The sequence below is a fragment of the Salvelinus fontinalis genome, chromosome 23, assembly GCF_029448725.1.
Source record: "Salvelinus fontinalis isolate EN_2023a chromosome 23, ASM2944872v1, whole genome shotgun sequence".
NCBI classification, from domain to species: Eukaryota; Metazoa; Chordata; class Actinopteri; order Salmoniformes; family Salmonidae; genus Salvelinus; species Salvelinus fontinalis.
The window spans coordinates 45,858,919-45,883,599 of NC_074687.1; the positions used below are offsets into that span (position 1 = coordinate 45,858,919).

The 24,681-nt window shown below is 41.2% G+C and overlaps 1 pseudogene; it reads right to left on the minus strand.

Annotated features, from left to right (window-relative positions):
• Positions 1 to 12,378: 12,378 nt before the first annotated feature.
• The window catches only part of LOC129821404 (carboxy-terminal domain RNA polymerase II polypeptide A small phosphatase 1-like), a 34,370-nt pseudogene continuing 22,067 nt past the window's right edge, over positions 12,379 to 24,681 (minus strand).

A 24,681-nucleotide genomic window follows, 5' to 3' on the forward strand; every position in this document is an offset into this window, starting at 1 on the left:
GGGAGCCATGATCTACACCGAGGAAGGGCCACGTCACAACAGTTTCGGTTACACACTAATATATAACTCTCAAGAAGACTACATGTCGATTGTTTTGCTCTAGGATTCCCACAGCTATCACAACTCAGGATAAGACCCAGAAAGTTCGAATAACAGACATATATTTATAAAACAGGTGGCAGGCAAACGACAGGTCAAGGGTAGGCAGAGGTCAGTAATCCAGGGCAGTATCAAAAGGTACAGAACGGCAGGCAGGTTCAGGGTTAGGGCAGGCAGAATCATCAAAACCGGGATAACTAGAAAACAGGGGCTCAAGAAAACAGGAATATGAAAAACACGCTGGTAGGCTTGATGAGACAAGACAAACTGGCAACAGACAAACAGAACACAGGTATGAATGCACAGGGGATAATAGGGAAGATGAGCGACACCTGAAGGGGGGTGGAGACAAGCACAAAGACAGGTGAAACAGATCAGAGTGTGACAGTAACCCCCCCCCCCCCCTAAGGACGCCACCTGGTTGATGCATACCTGGTTGACCGGGATTCCGGCGGTGGAACTCAGCGATGAGGGCTGTGTTCAGGATATCCCTAGTAGGGACCCAGCACCTCTCCTCCGGGCCATAACCCTCCCAGTCAACTAGGTCCTGGAATCCCCTGCCCCGCGGCCAAACCTTCAGGAGGCGCCTCACCGTCTACGCCGGTTGGCCGTCGAGACAGGGGAGAGGGGTGGGACTGGAAACAGGAGACAAAGTGCTGTGAGACATAAGTTTAATCCTAGACACATGAAAAGTGGGATGTATACGGAGGGTACGGGGTAACAGAAGACGAACAGCAGAGGGGCTAAGAGTCTTGGAGATGGCCCCGGTCGGAGACCATGTCCACCGGAAGTCCATAGATCCAGAAGACGTGCTGCACCATGAGCTGGGACGTCTGCTTGGCTGAGGATAGCTTGGGAAGAGGAATGAAATGGCAGCTTTAGAAAACTGGTCCACCATTGTAAGGATAACAGTGTTGCCATCAGATGGGGGGAGACCAGAGACAAAGTCCAGGGACATATGTGACCAGAGACGGTGAGGGACAGGAAGTGGTTGAAGGAGGCCAGCCGGAGTTTGCCGAGGAGTCTTATTCTGAGCACGGCGACGAACACGGAGACGTAAGGGACCATGGTGGGCCACCAAAAGCGTTGTCACACAAAGGCCAGGGTCCGATGGGAATTCCAGGTTCTTGTGATCCGTCCACACAATGAAAGGCTGTTCCGCCCCCTACAACCAGTGCCTCCACTCCTCCAATGCCATCTTCACCATGAGAAGCTGACGATTTCCCACATCGTAATTCTTCTCCGTGGCGTTAAGACGATGGGAGAAGAAGGCGCGGGGATGCAGCTTAAGGTCCAGGGCAGAATGCTAGGACAGAACAGCCCCCACTCTGACATCCGAAGCATTGGACTCCACCACGAACTGACGGGACGGGACGGGTCAGGATGGACTAATATGGGAGCTGTGGTGAAGCGGTGCTTGAGGTCCAGGAACATCCGGTCAGCAGCTGGGGATCACGTGAATGGAACCTTGGGAGAGGTGAGTGCAGAAAGGGGGGAAGCCAGGGTGCTGTAACCCCGGATAAAGTGGCGATAGAAATGTGCAAATCCCTGCACTCCGGACATATGGGGCCAATCCACCACCGCTCTCACCTTTCCGGGATCCATCTGCAAGTATACATCCATGAAACATGTATACATGTTTCAGAGTAAACTTCATTATTTTCAAAGTATTTGAAGACCAGGAGGAATCATGAAAGCCCAACACAGATCTATCTCTGTTATAAGTTTTTTTATTTGTATTTTTATTTCACCTTTATTTAACTAGGTAGGCTAGTAAACATTTGACCTTTTTTAATATTGGCTGTACTAGAGCATTTTTAACCTTTCTTGTAAGAAAATAGTATATGGGATTGATTTTAATAAATGTAGCCTAATTCATTCGATTAATATTATGGTGTTTCTATTCCAAGAAAAATGAATGAAACCCTCAGGGTTTCCGTGAGGAAAATATTGAGCTGTACAATTTGACCAGTCGGGAGTAGGCTACTAAGTTACTGCGAGTGAAGAGGAAAATAATCCTAACATTTCCACACTCTAATTGTAGTGTAACCAATACCCAAATGCAGATTCAGTGAAAATAAAAATGTCATTGATTTATCAATACCAGCCCCCATGCTTGTCTCAGAGCAGCGTGAAACGGTGCTGAAATAGTTGACCACACACAGTTAGGCTATTGCTTCAAATCCTATTATAACAATTGGATGACTTTGGGTGTTTTAGTAAGCAACAATTTGTTGCCTTCATTAGCCTACTTTATTCTTAAAAGAACTCCAGCACAGAGAAGAGAAAGGAGCCTTAAAAAATTATACAATAAAATGATTGAATTCACAAACGCATTTGACTGTTTTTAATGTTGGCCATCAACCAAAAACACAGCATCTACTGTGGTAGAAATATGTTATTGAATTCGATTTTATTTCAAAACTATTTCAAAATGCATATGTTTATTAGACTACTGTGCAGTCTGACAAGTAAACATAGCCTACAGTACATAGTAAACATGGTAAAGTGCCTAATTCCTGACATAAGTGAGAGCAGGCCATGTCCAGACTTTCTCGGTGACCTCAAGTACTCATTAACTCTGCCTTCAATGCTTTTCGGGTTGCATCAATCATGGACAGGAACTTCTGAGACACAGTATTAATGATGAAAACCTGGAAGTTCACTGGTAAGCCACATTTGCCTCGGGACCCATCCCAGTTGGTATTCGGTGTCTCTCTTCGGTTACACATCCTTGGAATAGCAGAACAGCATAACGGTCCGGATGGCCCTTGCTGTGCCTTGTGAGCAGTTGGTCAAGTTCTGTTGTCAGAAGAGGAATGGAAATGTCAGGGTGAACCGACGAGCTGAAGAACCCGCCAGGTATGTTGACTCTGCCTGTCGGAGGTAGAGTTCCAGAGCTCACAGGTGTGCCTGGCATGGATCGTGACTCTCACCTCGTTCCTCGCCCTCTTCAATGCGTCATTCTCCCCCTGACTCTTCGTCAATACAGCCTGGCTCTGGACCAATGCATCAGCATGAAACGGTGCTGAAATAGTTGACCACACACAGTTAGACTATTGCTTCAAATCCTATTATAACAATTGGATGACTTTAGGAGTTTCAGTAAGCAACAATGTTGCCTTCATTAGCCTACTTTATTCCAACATTTCTGTCATTCAGTGACATTTATACCCATAGTAATTCATTATGGATCCATCCAGATGTGATTAGAAAACGATGCAATTGGTGGACTCAGTAAGAGTATTGTCACGTTCCTGACCTGTTTTCTGTTGTTTGGTATGTGTTTAATTGGTCAGGGCGTGAGTTTGGGTGGGTAGTCTATGTTATGTGTTTTCTATGTTGGGTTAATGGGTTGCCTGGTATGGCTCTCAATTAGAGGCAGGTGTTTGGCGTTTCCTCTGATTGAGAGTCATATTAAGGTAGGTTGTTCTCACTGTTTGTTTGTGGGTGATTGTTCCTGTGTCTGTGTAATCCACATGGGACTGTTTCGTTTTGTTCGTTCGTTTTAGGTAGTCTGTTCCTGTTCTTGCGTCCTTCGTCTATATGTAAGTTCGTTTGTTTCAGGTCTGTTGCCTTCGTTTATTGTTTTGTAGTTTGTTCTAGTGTTTTGTCAGTGTTTCGTCTGTTTGAAATAAATCGTTATGTATTCATCACCCGCTGCACCTTGGTCCACTCTCTCTCAAGAAGACGATCGTGACAAGTATTGTCCTGCTGATAGCCCATCTGTAACGGTTGTTCTCCTCCTCTTCGTCCGAAGAGGAGGAGTAGGGATTGGACCAAAGCGCAGCGTTGCGATATGACATAATGATTTATTTAAATGATAGACGAAACACGAAAACACTTTAACAAACTACCAAAACAAATAAACGATGTAGACAGACCTGGACTTGAGAACTTACAATAAACAAAGAACGCACGAACAGGAACAGACTATATGAAACACAAACGAAACAGTCCCGTGTGGTAGACATACAGACACGAGATACAACCACCCACAAACAAACAATGTGAAACAACCTACCTATATATGGTTCTCAATCAGAGGAAAATGAAAACACCTGCCTCTGATTGAGAGCCATACAAGGTCAATAAAAACCTGACTCTTAACATAGAACAAACAACACAGACTGCCCACCCAGCTCATGTCCTGACCCACTAAACACAACTATACAAAAGGAAAACAAGGTCAGGAACGTGACACCATAAAGGCTGCATGGATTCTTTTGTATTCTTAAAAGAACTCCAGCATAGAGAAAAGGGAGCATTGAATAATTAAACATGTCGGTAAAATATTGTTCGACTTGGGGATTACTTTTTCCCCCTTTCCACTTGCCTCTTCCATTTTTGCGGTAATGCTGAAATTAGTTGGTTATAATTTTGGGTAGGACAGACATTTCCATATTATTGTGGTAGCTGCATGTGTGACATAACTCCACCAGTCATATTTATGATATTATTTACAAAGAGTATACCTTTAAGCATTTTATCGAAAAATAACGTTTTTTCATCAATTAGTATATTTGAGTTAAACCACAATATTTGTGTTATTTTGTTTTCAAATAACTGAAAGTGAGTGGTTGTAATCTGAATAAAGGGAAAAGGGACATTCTTGAACATGGGGTGAGACATACTAATTTGCTAGAGAATCAGTTTGGATTTAAGTATAACATTTGTATGACTGACATCTTTAGTGAGAGGTCTAATGCTTTAATATTCAAATTATTTTTGCCCTCTGAATTCATATTCATGATATAAATAGGCCCATGTGCAACTTCATCAGATGAACCGCAACATGTAGGCTAATAATTCATGAATTTGAATGTTTTAAATATTGTGAAAAGCTAAATATTTGGAAGAACATTTCAAAATAAACATCTGATTTATCAAGACCAGTCCCTATGCTGTCATTCAGTGATATTTATTCTCATAGTAATTCGCTATGAATCCATTCATTTATTTAAAGTTCCTAAACTCGGGAAGAGAGTCTATTGTCCTGCTGATAGATGAAATAAACATCTGCATTTTGAAAGTGTATTTTTATCATTTTATTCACGAAAGCATAAAGGTGTTGATGAAGAAATACTGTACAGGATATCCTTTATCGGACATTTTGCGGTTGCATGAGATTTGGAGTTAGACATTTTAAACTTTAGAGTACATAATACACTGCAAGGATTTTTTCTTTCACAACAAGCCAAGCTATCCTTTTGTAAAGGTTGGAGAGTCTATTGTCCTGCTAATAGCCTATAATGGAAACATTGTTTGCACCCATAGGTTTTAGGCCTGCAGTAGGTTCTAATAATCCCTGTCTTCTGGAAATGTTTAAAAGTCCAAAACTTAAGGGTGGAGATAGAGTGTTGGCTGTCAGAAGTATTAAAATCAACCAATGTCAGCCTTTAAATGCTTTATTATCCAAATGTTTAAAGTGGTGGTGAACTGTTACAGTTGAAGTCGGAAGTTTACATACACCTTATGCAAATACACTTAAACTCGGTTTTTCACAATTCCTGACATTTAATCCTAGTAATAATTCCCTGTTTTAGGTCAGTTAGTATCACCACTTTTTTTTAAGAATGTGAAATGTCAGAATAGTAGAGAGAATGATTTATTTCAGCGTTTATTTCTTTCATCACATTCAGTGGGTCAGAAGTTTACATACACTCAGGAGACAACGATAGACAGCTGTCCCTGATTGAGAACCATACCCGGCCAAAACATAGAAATAGAAAACATAGAAAAAAGAACATGTAATGCCCACCCAAATCACACCCTGACCAAACCAAAATAGAGACATAAAAAGCTCTCTAAGGTCAGAGCGTGACAACTGGGAGATAAATTCACCTTTCAGCAGGACAATAGCCTTAAACACAAGTCCAAATATACACAGGAGTTGCTTACCAAGAAGACAATGAATGTTCCTGAGTGGCTGAGTTACAGTTTTGACTAAAATCTACTTGAAAATCTATGGCAAGACCTGAAAATGGTTGTCTAGCAACAATAAACAACCAATTTGACAGAGCTTGAATAATTTTGAAAAGAATAACGGGCAAATTTTGCACAATCCAGGTGTGGAAAGCTCTTATAGAGACTTACCCAGAAAGACTCACAGCTGTGAGTCGCATTATGTGCATTATGACACTCACCTGGACTCCATCACCTCCTTGATTACCTGCCCTATATATGTCACTCTCTTTGGTTCCTTCCCAAGCATAGGCGGAAATCCCAGGGGGGACGGGGGGGACACGACCCCCCCATCCTGGGAAAAATATGACTTGTCCCCCCCAATATATCACTGTAAACATAACTATGTAATTTCAACAATATTAATAATACGCAATGAAAGCACTTGTGCTGATTATAGACACTTAATAGCGCGTTTTTAAGTTTCACAAGATTGCGACCCCCCCGCCTTTTGCCTCACAATGGTTTGATCCACTGCCAGTTCTTTAGCTTGCAAGGTAATAGAGGGTTCGTATCTACTGTCCGAAAGGCACTCAATGTACGTAACTGACGTGAGGTAATCCAGTCAATCGCGCCATAGCAATGTATATATTTTTTTAATGTTGCAGGGTTCACACACTAGCTGAATTTGCAGAGCTAACGCGCAAACTAAAGCAAACATTAACGATCAAGCCAGCTAGTACCAATTCCATTTATGTGGCGTCGTCAAAGATGTAATATTTGCTATCGTCAGTTTATTCCAAGATTAGCATGCAGCTGTAGTGTTTCAAAGTCCCTGTGATAAGGTTAGCGATAAACTGAAGTCCAAACTGAACAGAACTACACTCTCTTATACCATTGTCTTAAATATATTTAATGGTCTCGTTGCAAAAGCTAAATTGTCGCTAGTGTATTATCTTTTTTTCCCACCTTTATTTAACCAGGTAGCAAAGATTATAGCAAACACCACAGAAACGGAATTGGTGCTCGCTAGCTTTGCAAATTCATCAATTGTTGGAAGCCAGCCAATATGAAACAAACTATGTTAAAATTACAAAAGGTTGCAGCATGTGTTGTGTAAATGTGTGTGTGTGCAGCTAGACCGGCCAGCCAGGTAGAAACATTTCAGAAAAAAGTAAAAAGACGGACAGTATTTTTCAGTACACCAAAACGCAAAGTAAGAACTCTAGTAGCCTAATATCTCAAAGACGAGTTGATAAAATGTTCATAAGAAAGAAGTGAAATGCTAATGGAAATGTTTCACAATGATGTCATTAGGCAGAGCAGGCAACAGATGGCACACAGACAGCAGAGCTGGGGACAGATATGCAGGGACAGACTGGCAGAGACAGGGAGTCTCAGGTAAGTTTGTTGAGTGTTTGTTTGGCAACATTATGAAAGGTTCTCAATTTTTTTTATTTGTAAAATAGGGACATAATTGGAAAATGCCATGGATACCCCCACTCAACTTAAACTGGTGACTAAACTAAGATTTGTTAAAGGCAATGGTATTGCTGTTTGTGATTAATTGTGTAGTTTTGGGTACCGGTAGTTAGGAGTACAGCAGACACCTTATTTCTTTTCTAGGAGACAGACTGTGAGTCAGTGAGGGTGGTGAAAGGGAAAGAGCCAAGGAGAGAGACTTCAGAGGACAGTGTCACAGCCACGGCAGAACCAGGTGTCACCCTTGTTGCCAGCAGCACCAGTATAGGGGACAGTGGCACAGCATCGTCCAGTTACCTCAGTGATGGCACAAAACCATATCAGCCACACCCACAATTTATAGAACCGCAAACTCTTGCCAACAGAGTGTTGACGGTTCAAGAGAGATGGTTTTGCGATTTCCCCTGGCTACATTATAATACATCAATAAAAGGAGTGTTGTGTTTTCACTGTAGCCAAGGGTTTTCAAGCCAGCCATCTTTTGGCCAAAGAGCAGATGCTGCCTTCATTAGTGCAGGATTTAGGAGCTGGAGAAAAGCCATTGAAAAATTCACAGCACATCAAAACTGCCAAACCCACCTCCACTTTGTAACTGTAACAGCACACCAGCTAAATCTAATCAGTGTCCAGTTATCCAGCGCGTGGGGTAAACAGCAGGAGGACGCAAGACATTGCTTGATGAAAATTGTTAGTTCGGTGCGGCATGTAGTAAGACAGGGACAAGCCTTGAGGCCACACGGATGACAGTGGGAATTTATACCAGCTTTTGAAACTCGGGGCAGAAGAGGATGATCCCATTTTACTGAAGTGGTTAACAGAGCGTACCACAATGTACACAGGCCCCAAAGCACAGAATGAAATTCTGAACATCATGGCCAATACAGTCATTTGAGGCATTGCAGCTGAGATTAGGTCTCTTCCGATTGTACAATTTTCATTAATTGTTGATGGTACTCAAGATGTCTCTGGTGCTGAACAGGAGAGTGTCTGTCTGCGTTATGTTGACCATGACCTTGTCCCTCACAAGGAGTTTATTGGGCTATACAGGGTGTCGGAGACAACAGGCGAGGGCATTGCGAAAGTAGCAACTGATGTGTTGTTGAGGCTCAATTTGCCCATGTCTGGCTTACGTGGGCAGAGTTACGATGGTGCCTCAAACATGGCAGGAAAATACACAGGTGCACAGGCAATTGTGAGGAGGCAGCAGCCATTAGCCCTCTATGTCCATTGTGGAGCACACTGTGTAAATCTGATTACACAGGCTGGCTGCTCAGCCTCCCCACTGATCCGGGATTCCCTTTCTTGGGTCCATCAGTTAGGTGTCCTCCATGGCCAGTCAGGAAAGTTTAAGAGCATGTTTGAATCAATTGTCACGTCCAAAGATACAAATCTGACCACCCTGAAACCCCTATGTCCAACAAAGTGGACTGTGCGGAATACTGCTATTAGAGCTGTGCTAGGGCAGTATGAGCGGGTACTCAGCAGCCTAGAGGAGATGGCAAAAACTGCATCCAAGACAGCTTCAACTGCCAGTGGCTTATTCGAGCACTTCAGCAAAGGCAAGACTGTGTTGGGCCTCACACTTGCCTCTGCTGTTCTTGGAGAGCTTGAATGTCTAAACATTTCACTGCAGAAGAAAACTCAGACTGCCTCTGGTATGCAGGCTGCAGTCGAGTGTGTGCGGTCATCTCTTAGGGGCAAGAGAAATGACGAAAGCTACCTTGCACTGTATGAGAAAGCAACAACTTTGATTGACTCTATTGAATCCATTGAATCCATTGAGACGCACTCAAGATGATTTGCTGGCAAAGCAGTGGATCACTATAGGGCAGAATTTTTTTAAGTGTTGGATGGTGTGGAGGTTCAGTTTGGCGACTGTTTGGACCAGGACAGTCTAAACGTCCTGCAAAAGTTGGAAAGAGCGCTTCTCACGGGGGAGTTGGATGAGTCTCTAGATCAGTACCCTGAGCTGAACATAGATTCTCTTTCAGTGCAGATCCCTCTCTTTCACAACAAATACCCCTGTAGCAGCAGTTGAGAGGCAGAGGTCCTCAGGAGGCTTCCAGTGGAGGTGCGGGGGTTGTTTGACCAAGTTGAGGTGCTAATCAGAATTTTGTTTGTGGTGCCAGTGTCTTCATGTGAGGCTGAGAGGAGTTTCAGTGCGCTCCGCAGGTTAAAGACTTGGTTACGGGCTAGCATGGGCCAAGAGAGACTGAACAGCGTAGTTGTCTGTAATGTACATAAAGACAGGCTGGACAGTCTCAAGAGGGAAAATATCTGCCAGCAATTTGTTGGATCCATTGAAACCCGCAAACACATGTTCGGTTCTTTTGTTCAGTAATGTGTATAGCAGTGGTTCTCAACCTTTTTTGGGTACTGGAACCCCTGCATATTTTGAGGCAAGGCAGGCATGGTTTTGAGCGGTCCTCAGGGACCTCCACCCCCTCTATATTATATGTAAACTTACTGGAAACCTTGTGGTACTGAATACGTTCATTACACTTTTTTTTATTTCACGGACACCTTGCAATTAGTCCATGGACCCCTGTTTGAGAACCCCTGGTGTAATTGATATTTGTTCTTTTGTTTAGTAGTTTTTAGTACATGACAGTACACTTACAAATTATTTATTTCATTTAAAATTGCATACTTTGTGTGACATACTTGTCCATAGCTGCTGTTTGAAGAGTTGAGACACTGACTGAAGGATATTTTTTTTTTTTTTGGGGGGGTTTTCATTGAAGTAGTTATTTTGCTTTTAGAACTGTACTTATTTTAAGCTTTTTGTTCTTGTAAAGATATTGTAGTAGACTCAGGCCAGGTGCACATATTTAATGACTATATAAATGTATCACAGAGTCAAATTAAAAGGTCAATTCAATACGGAGACCAACTTTGTGATGGAGATTCTTTACGATGAGATCACACCATGTTCATTGTATTTATGAAAACTGCTCCCATACAGTGTACAGTACCATTGCCGCCTACTGGCCTTTCTTGATATTGCTGGTTGTAAGTATGAATACCTGCATACATACTGGACTGATAAGGAACACTGCTATAACTATTATTAGTAGTAGTATTATAATGATTTAAACAAGTTGGGACAACCCTTCAGTTAACTACTGTACCTATCAATTATCCAGTAGTAGTAATTATGGTTCCTCAATATACATTTAACATATTACAACGTAGGCTGTGTTACAGCACTACTTTTGGTGTCCCCCTCAGGAATTGCTCTTGAGAAAATGTCATGTAATTGTCCCCTCCAAGGTTGATATCAGATTTTCGCCCCTGTTCACAAGGCGTCATTGTTTCTGTTTCTTGTTTTGTATTATGTTACGATTATTTATTAAAACACTCCCTGAACTTGTTTCCCGACTCTCAGCGCACATCGTTACACAAAGGTGCTTCTACAAAGTACTGACTCTGGGGTGTGAATACTAATGTAAATTCAATATTTCTGTATTTCACTATTAATACGTTGGCAAGAATTTCTAAAACCATGTTTTCACTTTGTCATTATGGGGTAATGTGTGGCGATGGGTGAGAGTTTATTTAATACATTTTGAAACCAGGCTGTAACACATGTGGAATAAGTCAAGGGGTATGAATACTTTCTGAATACACTGTATGTGGCAACAATATTAGTCAGAAACATTTATCCCAGTGGTCATAAAGTCAGTGTATTCCAAACAGAGTTTTGTGAGATTTGTGTAACTGATGTCGTCATGATGTACATGAGGGTTGGGGTTTAATTACAATCATGCCTACGTACCCACGAACCTAACGTAGCAGATGTAATATAAATGCATGAGCGAGGACTGGTTTTCAGGCTTCGCTCCTTCCTCTTTGTTTTTTTCCCCTGAAAAGCGGATGCTTCCGTTTTTTGTCAACTCTGCTGAGGGTGCTTGCCCAATAACACAAGATGGTAATGCCAGTGAGAATTCTCATGCGCAGAGAAACAGCTGCGCTGATTGCGTTCTATCCAAGTGTAGCCTCTTGCACATTAAGCAACGCTTCGGACTCAGACTTGTTTATTTAAGACAACATTTCGCCAATGTTATGTTGGAAGAACACTTGGCCCTTATGCCCTTTATGGAGTGGCAACTTGCTTATGTGTTTGATAGTGATCACTCAAGTCTGCCACTGTTTTGGGTAAAATGAGAATTGAGACGATGCGCACCCGCATCCCAATTGCTAAAATTCAAAACCCATTTACGAATTGCGAGCATCTTGAGCATCTCCTGCCGCGACCTGTTTTGTAACATGATTCGCTAGACAGTGTTTCATAGTGTACTATATAGTGAGAACGTTTTAAAATAATGTTATTTTATTGTGGTACTTTTTATTATGTTTTACTTTAGTTTATTTGGTCAATATTATCTTAACTCTTCTTGAACTGCACTGTTGGTTAAGCATTTCACGGTAAGGTCTACACTTGTTGTATTTGGCGCATGTGACAAATACAGTTTGATTTGATTTTGATTTGAACACACGTCGCCACTTGCCAGTGACTTGATAAGCTTATTTAGCTAAATTGGCCTGCCTGCTCAATGTGCCTGCTAGCTACTGCTAGCTATCTAAATTGACTAGAGTTTTCAACACCAGAGACGCAACATTGCGATTCTTCAATCAACGGAACACTCAATGGAACACTTGAGGCTATTATTGCTACTATAGTTAGTTACTATAGCTAACTGAGGGTCACTGGTTATCCCCAATTCAATTGAACCTACATCATAGTATTTATGCAGTTGCATTCCAATACAGTATATCGTCTTTCCCTACTCAATCAACCATTGTTTATTATTCAATTTCAAGATAAAACAAAACTCACAAACAAATGTCATTGTCACGTTCGTCATAGTGATGAGACCAAGGCGCAGCGTGATATGTATACATTATTTTAATGAAGAAAAAACACAGAACAAACAAAATAACAAAACGAACGTGAAGCTATACCAAAGAGTGCTGAAACAGGTAACTATACATAGACAAGAACCCACAAAACGAAAAAAGGAAAAATGGCAACCTAAATAGGATCCCCAATCAGAGATAAACAGCTGTCTCTGATTGGGAACCAATTCAGGCCACCATAGACCTACAATATGCCTAGACTTACAAACACCCCTAGACATACAAAAACCCTAGACAAGAGAAACAAGCATACCCACCCACGTCACACCCTGACCAAAATAATACAGAAAACATAGATAACTAAGGTCAGGGCGTGACAGTCATGCCCAAGATATTATTGAATTAGCAAACATAAGATGTTTCCCAGTAAATTCCATCACTCGATATAGTATGAATCAACACTATAGAGGGATATTAGTTCCAACATTTTCAAATAATGAAATACAAGATATCTACTGTGTGTTGACACTAATATCATCATACAAAACATGCATTTTGCAATGCATACATGAAGACAAATATTTGTCTTATTGCGGAAACCTGTTTAACCTTTTTGCTTGACTAGAACATACTGTACATAACATACTCCTCATCTTCAACAAGACGCGGTATCATCTTGATGCAGTATCAACATCAGAATGAGATGGATCGATATATCTTATCCACCAATATGTTTGTGTTCATATTCGAATGTGAAATTGTAATGGTAAGGGTTAGAATTTGAAGATATTTCCGTGTCTTTAAAAAGGCAGTTACTAGTTTGTGTCAAAGATAATAATAAGTAATTGAAAGATTTGTGTAATTATTCCCAATTCCCAACTCACTTGAAACAATGCCTAGAAACAATGTCATCTTCAAAGGCTGTAGGTGTCACGTTCCTGACCTATTTCTGTTAGTTTGTTGTATGTGTTAGTTGGTCAGGACGTGAGTTTGGGTGGGCATTCTATGTTTTCTGTTTCTATGTTGGTTTATGGGTTGCCTGGTATGGCTCTTAATTAGAGGCAGGTGTTTGGCGTTCCTCTAATTAAGAGTCATATTTAGGTAGTTGGTTTCACAGTGTTCGTGGTGGGTGGTTGTCTCCTGTGTCAGTGTTTGTCGCACCATACGGGACTGTTCGGTTTGTGTTGTACATCGTCATTTTATGTGTAGGCTATTTTTCCCTGTTCGTGCGTTCTCGTGTTTAATGTAAGTTCGTCGTTCAGGTCTGTCTACACCGTTTGTTGTTTTTGTTAGATTAGTCAAGTTCGTGTTTTCGTGTTATTCTTTAATAAATTATGTCTTCAAACTCCGCTGCATTTTGGTTCAATCCTTGCTCCTCTTCTGATGAAGAGGAGGAGGAAAGCCGTTACAGTAGGTACATTCAATTGTCAACCAACATACAGTAAGTACAGAGTTGACTCAATTGTCTCTCTAAATAAGAGCATGTGCTCAATCCATAAAATGTAATTTAATATATAAATATGCCCTAAAGTACAGTTGGAGAATGCAATTGATTGCAGACTAGTTGCTGAATCCTGACTTGAGATCTGTGTTTGAGTGGAATCTGCTTGCAAATCTGCCATAAATATGAATGAATGTTCTATGCAAATGTCTGAAAAATCACTGGGATCCTATTTCAATATTTAGCCCATAATGGGTACTTGCACTGAGAGTACAAAACAATGAGAATACCTTCCTAATATTAAGTCAGGTACATTTTCCATTTTTCTTTTTCATTTCATTTGTTTCCAACACCCCCTGCAATTGACATAATGGTTTATTATTGGTGCTATTGGTGTATGTACTATTGGTGTATGCATCATTCATTGTAGTGAGATATTACCTCTTTCGACAAATCATGCTTTATTGTGAGAAAGTACAAAACGTTTTAGAGTTCTTTCTTATAACTAATCAGCAGTTTCAGTTTCTTTACAGTACATGGATGTTAATGCTCTTGTTGCATGCAGTAAAAAAAAAAGCTAATAATTATAGTCATTAATATATTTTTTATATTTAAAGACGTAGATCTTGTCAAATTATTGCTGAATTGTATTTTTAAGGTAACGCAGATCCGCATGCACAGAGACCTAGTCACGTACACGCACAAGCAAACACGTCAGGAAGTGTCATGAAGAAAATTAAGATTGTCACAAGGCATGATTACAAGGAGCTATGAAAAGGCAACCCACTCAACTGACTGGACAGGTTAAATGAGCATCACGTTAGACTTGCAATATGATATTGCTTATAAAAAAGTCTAGTTCAAGTACTTGAAAGAACAGAAGCATACATTTTGCTTGTTAAAACCAAATTTCACACATACAACTCCAGCATATGGATTTCAAACCATTTCCCAACCTGGACACCGTACTAGAATTATTAAAAGTTAGCAAATTTTATTAAGTCAATATCAGTTAATCTACGACATAAAACATGACATCTTTCACATAGGTAAAATAAACATGGTTTAAAAAAGTTTTTAAACAACTACTTAAATACTGATAGCTGTACAAAAGTAATCTCACCAGGTATCCATATTGGTACTTGTAGGTCTGACCATCATTCTGTATATTAGACCTGAAATACTCCAAGCCCGCTGTCATCTGCTAAATGACTTAAATGTAAAATGTAAAATGTGCCTTTTACTGAGGAGTGGCTTCCTTCTGGCCACTCTACGATGAAGGCTTGATTGGTGGAGTGCTGCAGAGATGGTTGTCCCTCTGGGAGATTCTCCCATCTCCACAGAGGAACTAGAGTGACAATCGGGTTCTTGGTTAACTCCCTGAACAAGGCCCTGGCACCTGAGCTCAATTTCGAGTCTCATAGGAAAGGGTCTGAATAATTATGTAAATAAGGTACTTCTGTTATTTATTTGTAATACATTTGAAAAATGTAAAAAAAAAACGATTTGCTTTGTCATTATGCGGTATTGTGTGTAGATTGTTGAGGATATTTTAAAATCAAAATGAATCAATTAATCAAATATAGAATAAGGCAGTAACGTAACAAAATGTGGAAAAAGTCAAGGAGTCTCAATACTTTCCGTATGTACTGTACATGTAGACTATTGCCTATTCAGAGGTGTATTCAGGGAGGTGAAACTCACGGAATGGTGCAGATAGAAATAGAATGAATAGAGCTGCCACAATTCTATATTCTATCTGACAGACATTAGTTTCTGTTCCACATGATCCATTTATATCTGAACGTTCTGTAATGTTACATCCTCCTGAAAAGGCTCCAGGACAAAGGACAATACACCCTTCAGTTGATAATGTCCTTAAGTGGATGATGGACAAATTATTATTAAGGTATTTTGTGCGTGTATTACATTTCAAACGGGGTGTAAACACTTATCTGATATAATGGATAAATGGTTCATCATAATCCTTGACTGATGTGATTCCAGTATTTTAAGCATGATTACTAACAGACAGCATAACTGTACACTGACCAAACTCAAACCTCTTCGTCTGAATGCATGCTTTCTGTGTGTTGCTACATAGTCCATCCTTCGTCATACTCATACATCCTTGACACACACACACACACACACACACACACACACACACACACACACACACACACACACACACACACACACACACGAGTGTGTATGTCGTAGTGAATCATTTCCAAAAATAGTATCTCATGTTGCAAAAAACACATGATATAATGTTCAGTTAAAAGGGGATGACATTTTCTTTAACATTATACTTGTGGTACAGCAGGATATTTTAGGAAACAATCATCTTTTAATGATTATTGTTAAGTATGCCCTTACTTAGGCATGTTGGGTAAAATATATTAAAACGTGGGAAGGGGTTGAGTTATCTTGATCTCAAGATGAAACCCCTTTGTTTTGTATATCGTATTCCCCAATTAGTTTACGAAAAGGACATTATCGCCTGCTTAAATGATCACCGTTCCATGAAAAAAGGGCTTCGCTTAACCTTGTCTTCAGGGCGAAAAGTCCTAACCAAGAGGTGATTACTGCATCGAATGTGAAAGAATAACTGATACCATTCTTTTCAATGTTTGCCATGAAGCAGTTCCTCATTGTTCCGTCTCTGTGCCAAACTGAGTGGCCTCTCTATCACGTTTTGTGTGAATGGAATTTGGAGGATGACAATGACCGAGAGACACTAGCAGGTCCTTCTAGTGGGAAGAAACTTGAAGCCTGTTGCACACCAGCTTCCTCTATGGCCCCTATGTGGTGAAAAGTTGCAGCCAGTGTCTTATTACGTACTAGCTTGCAGTCCTCTGCTGCTTGAGAATATCGTAGACATCTTCCACTTTGCTTAGTCTCTCGAAGAATGGGATGAGATCTAGTAGCTCTGTGTCGGCCATGTCGTCGAACCAGGATGTTACGGGGACCTGAGTGTGTGAAAAGTTATAAACAAAGTAAACTTTCAAAATAATGACACAAATCTATGTGTACCAGTGAGTTAGTTATATGTACACTACCGGTCAAAAGTTTTAGAACACCTACTCATTCAAGGGTTTTTCCTTTTTAAATAAAAAAAAACTATTTTCTACATTGTAGAATAATAGTAAATACATCAAAACTATGAAATAGCACATATGGAATCATGTAGTAACCCAAAAAGTGTTAAACAAATCAAAATATATTTTAGATTTTAGATTCTTCAAATAGCCACCCTTTGCCTTGAAGACAGCTTAGCACACTCTCAACCAGCTTCACCTGGAATGCTTTTCCAACAATCTTGAAGGAGTTCTCACATATGCTGAGCACTTGTTGGCTGCTTTTCCTTCACTCTGCGGTCCAACTCATCCCAAACCATCTCAATTTGGTTGAGGTCGGGTGATTGTGGAGGCCAGGTCATCTGATGCAGCACTCCATCACTCTCCTTCTTGGTCAAATAGCCCTTACACAGCCTGGAGGTGTGTTGGGTCATTGGTCTGTTGAAAAACAAATGATAGTCCCACTAAGCACAAACCAGATGGGATGGGGTATCGTTGTACAATGCTGTGGTAGTCATGCTGGTTAAGTGTGCCTTGAATTCAAAATAAATCACAGACAGTGTCACCTGCAAAGGACCCCCACACCATAACACCTCCTCCTCCATGCTTTACGGTGGGAAATAGACATGCGGAAATCATCTGTTCACCCACACCGTGTCTCACAAAGATCTCAAATTTGGACTCATCAGACCAAAGGACAGATTTCCACCGGTCTAATGTCCATTGCTCGTGTTTCTTGGCCCAAGAAAGTCTCTTCTTCTTATTGGTGTCCTTTAGAAGTGGTTTCTTTGCAGGATTCGACCATGATGGCCTGATTCACACAGAACAGTTGATGTTGAGGTGTGTCTGTTACTTGAACTCTGTGCAGCATTTATTTGGGCTGCTATTTCTGAGGCTGGTAACTCTAATGAACGTATCCTCTGCAGCAGAGGTAACTCTGGGTCTTCCATTCCTGTGGTGGTCCTCATGAGAGCCAGTTTCATCATAGCGCTTGATAGTATTTGTGACCGCACTTGAAGAAACTTTCAAAGTTCTTGAAACATTCTGCATTGACTGACCTTCATGTCTTAAAGTAATCATGGCCTATTGTTTCTCTTAGCTTATTTGAGCTGTTCTTGCCACAATATGGACTTGGTCTTTTACCAAATAGGGCTATCTTCTGTACACCCCCCCCCCCCCCCCCCCCACCTTGTCACAACACAACTGATTGGCTGAAATGCATTAAGAAGGAAAGAAATTCCACAAATTAACTTAAGGCACACGTGTTAATTGAAATGCATTCCAGGTGACTACCTCATGAAGCTGGTTGAGAGAATGCCAAGCGTGTTTAAAGCTGTCATCAAGGCAAAGGGTGGGTATTTCAAGAATCTCAAATATATTTTGATTTGTTTTCCACTTTTTTGGTTACTACATGATCCCATATGTGTTATTTCATAGTTTTGATGTCTTCACTATTATTAAACAATGGAGAAAATAGTAAAAATAAATTAAAACCCTTGAATGAGTAGGTGTTCGACAACTTTTGACAGGTAGTGTATATGCAAAATTAAAAAGAAATCATAAATAAAAAAGTTAATCTATTCATAAGAATGTGAAAATTCATATTCTTTTGAATAGGCCATAGGTGAACATATGAAACACATTTTTAGACAGACAATGCATTCTGAAAGCCGTAAATCTCGACCAGGAAGTATCGGTTCGAGAGGCTGCATGCTGTTCATTTGGTACATTTACACTCATTTCACATTTCTCCATTGGAGCATATTCTTTACCCATAACCACTAAAATTACAGTGAACAAAAATATAAATGCAACATGTAAAGTGTTGGTCCCATATTTCATGAGCTGAAATAAAAGAGCCCAGAAATGTTCCATACGCATAAAAAGCTTATTTCTCTAAAATGTTGTGAAAAATGTGTTTACATCCCTGTTAGTGAGCATTTCTCCTTTGCCAAGATAATCCATTCACCTGACAGGTGTGGCATACCAAGAAGCTGATTAAACAGCAAGATCATTACATAGGTGCACCTTGTGCTGGGGACAATAAAGGGCCTATCAGGTTTCAGGTAAGACCCAAGTGCAGACTGAGTTGAAGTAACATTGTTTATTGCAACAACAGGGGCAGGCAAACGACAGGTCAAGGCAGGCAGGGGTTGATAATCCAGAGTAGTGGGGTCAAGGTACAGGATGGCAGGCAGGCCCAGGGTCAGGTCAGGAAGAGTGTTAAAACCAGGAGGACGAGAAAAAAAGAGACTGGGGAAAAGCAGGAGCTGAGACAAAATGCTGGTTGACTTGAACAAAAAAGACGAACTGGCACAGACTGACAGAAAACACAGGCATATAGTAAAATACCCAGGGGATAAGTGGGGAAGATGGGCGACACCTGGAGTGGGGTGGAGACAAGCACAAGGACAAGTGAAACAGATCAGGGTGTGACAAGGCCACTCTAAAATGTGCACACAACACAACGTCAAAGATGTCTCAAGTTTTGAGGGAGAGTGAATTTGGCAGTCTGACTGCAGGAATGTCCACCAGAGCTGTGCCAGAGAATTGACTGTTCATTTCTCTACGATAAGCCGCCTACAACATCGTTTTAGAGAATGTGGCAGTACATCCAATCGACCACATGTAACCACGCCAGCCCAGCACCTCCATATCCGGCTTCTTCACCTGCGGGATCGTCTGAGACCAGTCAACCCGGATAGCTGATGACATTTCTGCACAAACTGTCAGAAACCGTCTCAGGCAAGCTCATCTGCGTGCTCGCCGTACTCATCAGGGTCTTGACCTGACTACAGTTCAGCGTCGTAACCGACTTCAGTGGGAAACTGCCCTCCTTCAATGGCCACTGGCACGCTGGGGAAGTGTGCTTTTCACAGAAGAAATCCGGGTTGAACTGTACCGGGGAGATGGCAGACAGCGTGTATGTCGTCGTGTGGGCGAGCGGTTTGCTGATGTCAATGTTGTGAACAGAGTGCCCCATGGTGGCGGTGGGGTTATAGTGTGTGCCGGCATAAGCTACGGACAATGAAAACAACTGTATTTAAATCGATGGCAATTTGAGTGCCCAGAGATACTGTGATGAGATCCTGAGGCCCATTGTCGTGCCATTGATCCGCTGCCATCACCTCATGTTTAAGCATGATAATGCACGGCCCCATGTTGCAAGGATCTGTACACAATTCCTGGAAGCTGAAAATGTCCCAGTTCTTCCATGGTCTGCATACTCAGACATGTCACCAATTGAGCATGTTTGGGATGCCCTGGATCTATGTGTACGACAGCATGTTCCAGTTCCCGCCAACATCCAGCAACTTCTCACAGCCTTTGAAGAGGAGTGGGACAACATTCCACAGGCCACAATCAACAGCCTGATTAACTCAATGCGAAGGAGATGTACCACACTGTATAGGCAAATGGTGGTCACACCAGATACTGACTAGTTTTCTGATCCACACCCCTACTTTTTTTAAGGTATCTGTGACCAACAGATGCATATAAACTCAACAAAAAAATAAACGACCTCTCACTGTCAACTGTGTTCATATTTGTATGAACATAACAAGATTCAACAACTGAGAAATAAACTGATCAATTTCTGCAGACATGTGACTAACAGAAATTGAATAATATGTCCCTGAACAAAGGGGAGGTCAAAATCAAAAGTAACAGTCAGTATCTGGTGTGGCCACAAGCTGCATTAAGTACTGCAGTGCATCTCCTCCTCATCGACTGCATCAGATTTGCCAGTTTTTCCTGTGAGATGTTACCCCACTCTTCCACCAAGGCACCTGCAAGTTCCTGGACATGTCTGGGGGGAAAATCGCCCTAGCCCTCACCATCCGATCCAACTGCTCAATAAGAACGAGATCTGGGCTCTTTGAATGACCTTGGCAGAACACTGACATTCCTGTCTTACAGGAAATCACGCACAGAACGAGCAGTGTGGCTGGTTGTATTGTCATGCTGGAGGGTCATGTCAGGATGAGCCTGCAGGAAGGGTACCACATGAGGGAGGAGGATGTCTCCCCTGTAACGCACAGCGTTGAGATTGCCTGCAATGACAACAAGCTCAGTCCGATGATGCTGTGACACACCGCCACAGACCATGACGGACCCTCCACCTCCAAATCGATCCCACTCCAGAGTACAGGCCTCGGTGTCACGCTCATTCCTTTGACCGATAAACACGAATCCGACCATCACATCTGGTGAGACAAAACTGCGACTCATCAGTGAAGAGCACTTTTTGCCAGTCCTGTCTGGTCCAGTGACGGTGGGTTTGTGCCCATAGGCAACATTGTTGCTGGTGATGTCTGGTGAGGACCTGCCTTACAACAGGCCTAAAAGCCCTCAGTCCATCCTCTCTCAGCCTACTGCGGACAGTTTGAGCACAGATGGAGGGATTGTGCGTTCCTGGTGTAACTCGGGCAGTTGTTGTTGCCATCCTGTACCTGTGTGATGTTCAGATGTACCGATCCTGTGCAGGTGTTGTTACACGTGGTCTGTCACTGCGGGGATCAGCTGTCCGCCCTGCCTCCCTGTAGCGCTGTCTTAGGCGTCTCACAGTACGGACATTGCAATTTATTGCCCTGGCCACATCTGCAGTCCTCATGCCTCCTTGCAGCATGCCTAAGGCATGTTCACACAGATGAACAGGAACCCTGGGCATCTTTCTTTTGGTGTTTTTCAGAGTCAGTAGAAAGGCCTCTTTAGTGTCCTATGTTTTCATAACTGTGACCTTAATTGTCTACAGTCTGTAAGCTGTTAGTGTCTTAACGACTGTTCCACAGGTGAATGTTCATTAATTGTTAATTGGTTCATTGAACAAGCATGGGAAACAAATAGATTTTTAGATTTTTTTTAAACAAATTTTCTTTGAAAGACAAGGTCCTAAAAGGGACTTTTTTGCTGAGTTTATGTATTCCCAGTCATGTGAAATCCATAGATTACGGCGTAATGAATTTATTTAAATTGAGTGACTTCCTGAAATGAACTGAAACTCAGTAAAATCTTTGAAATTGTTGCATGTTGCGTTTATATTTTTGTTAAGAGTACCTAACTATGGAAGCTGCAGACATTTTGCAGAGAGACCATCAGTTATACAGATATAGGATCTTAATTTGATAACCCTGTTGCAGGGCAACTTTCCTGCGATGCAAGACATTTTCAATTTGTATATTATTTGAGATTTAAAAAGGCTTCTGAAGTTCTTAATTTCCACTTTGACATTTCAGACTTGATTTTCACATTCGAAAAAGCCTTTACAAAAATGTCAATTAATTATAATCCACATTTCCGATTGCTGCAGGATTATTTTGATATTAAGATCCAACATCTGTATCACACATGCTGTTCTGCAAATATATACTGAAAAAAATCTGTCTAACTTAAAGAAGTGTTCAGTGATAGTTGGGAAAAAAAAGTTGAAAATAAGCTAAAACTTCAAAAAGGTCAACCATCACTAAAGACATCTTTAAGTTTTAGGTTATTTTCAACTTCTCCAGGGGGTTATCGTTTCCTCCAAACTGTTTTACCATTTGTTATCAAGGTATGCAGTAATGTCCAACATATCTTGGCTAGCATGTTTGGAGAATGTTAGTGGAAACAGATTGTTTTAGTTAGCGGTGCATTGAAAAGCAAGCAACCTAAACAACTATCACCATATATCAAAGCCTTCCTGTTTGGCAAAAGTATTTGAAATCAGTAGCTAGGTTTCCATCCAATTTGCGATAGTTTATTGAAATATTCAAAAACCTGCATAAAACAAAAACCCACGAGCTAACGAAGGAACTGAGAATTTAACTGGGCTTCTTCTACAGAAATATAATGTACCTTTCACTTGATAGTAGGAAACTTGATCGTCGACTTTCCTGTCAGCGCCTGGTTATGGCGATATCTATATGAGCGCAGACGCCTCTTCTTTAAAACCACTGGATGCCGTTTATCATTGCGTATTCTGCTTTATTACAGGTGAATGTTTTTTCAAACATAATTGTGTTCATTATCAGATAACGCAACATTGCCTTCTGTTCATTTACAAAGCTCTCGTGGAGATTCCACGATACCATACTACCTCACATCGCTCCTGACATACATAAGTATGAAATACCTTACTCGCTCCCAGGAATAGATCATTCTTTAAATTATTTTAGTTGCTACCTATTTAAGTAAAACAGCATTTAGTTTTTACGCACCACATACATGGAACAAATTTCTGAATCCTCTACAATTGGACACACTAGTGTCTTTTGGGCATTTCAGGACATTGGGAAATGACCTATTCACAAAGGAATGTATGTTTTTATACTGTTTTACAGTATAAATAAAATGATACTGTAATTGTATTTATCATGCTTCTGCTGTCACGCCTGCTCCAGCTATTTCCCCACTGGGGCTCGAGGGCGCCGGGCTCCCCAGCATTACGCACTCCTGCCACCATCATTACGCACACCTGCTTCACTCGTCACGCGCATCAGCGATCATCTGGACTCACCTAGACTCAATCACCTAAGTTATTTCATTCCCTATATCTGTATATCCCCCAGCTCTGTTCCCAGCTTCCGCATTAACGTTCGCATGTCGTTTTGTTACCCGTGTGCTGACGCTGTTCCTGTCTGGTTCCTTGTCTGTTCCTCATTAAATGTTTGACTCCCCGTATCTGCTTCTCGACTCCAGCGCCGGTCCTTACACCCGCCTTTGATTGTAATAATTGTGTCACTTATTCCCTATTATGTACTTTGTATTTTTATGATGAATTATGTGAAATCAGGGCTCACTTGTAAAAGAGACATCGGTGTCAAATGGGACTTTGATGAATAAATCAAGTTTGAATAATAATAATAATAATTAGGTAACCCGTGCTTTTCTCATGCCTTTGAGAGACGGATCAAATCAATATCCTCCTAACAGTGCTACATTCTCAAAGACATTCCACCAAGCTAGATTATTCTGGACATTGTTAAATAACCATGCTTGGAGGAAACAACAACAATGTAGGGAATATGAAAGTAGTAACTAAACACCCCTTTGAAGGATCCCTTTCAATGGCAATGCCATGGAAGACACTTAAAGAGGAAATTATACCTTTTTAGCACCTCAGATACCTTAGATACTACTGTTATGCAGTTTTTCCTTTATCTGCAATTGATTGAATTGAGAGCTTAGTATTATAGTATACAGGGAGATAGAAGTAGGAATGCCATACAGCATTATCAGGGTGGAAGATGTAGGAGGCTGGGGAGTTGTCTACAATGATGACTTGGTTGAGGTCCCTGCCCAGCCGACTCAGGTCTTTAACATAGTTTCCTTGGTGGAACACGCAGGACTCCCGGAAGAGACGGTGTTGGAAGGCACCCCATTTATCCAGCAGGTCGGAGACTGGATCGGCATACTGGCACAAAAGGAAAACACACACAACATTGTCCCTGATGTCATGTCACAGAAAGATGTGTGTGTCTACACATTTATTACGAAATATGTGTGTATGGATGAATAACAGATTAGAATGGCAGGGCAAAGTTTCGAAGAATTCGAAAACATAACATGTCAAAACACGTGTCACAGTCTCAAAGGGGAAGTTTAGTATTTTAGATGGCCCCATCACTTCCATTGATTTTTAGCTAGCAGTGACTAAAGTTAGCTGAAGCTTGTAGTGGCTGTTTAAAGAAAACCAAACCATGGATTACAGTTTCTCCTGGCCCATTGACTACTTTCAGGGTGAGGACCATCTGACATCAACATTGTAAAATCATGAACTTCCCTTTAAGGATAGTACTTGTTAGATCCTGTCAACCTTTAATTTAATAAAAC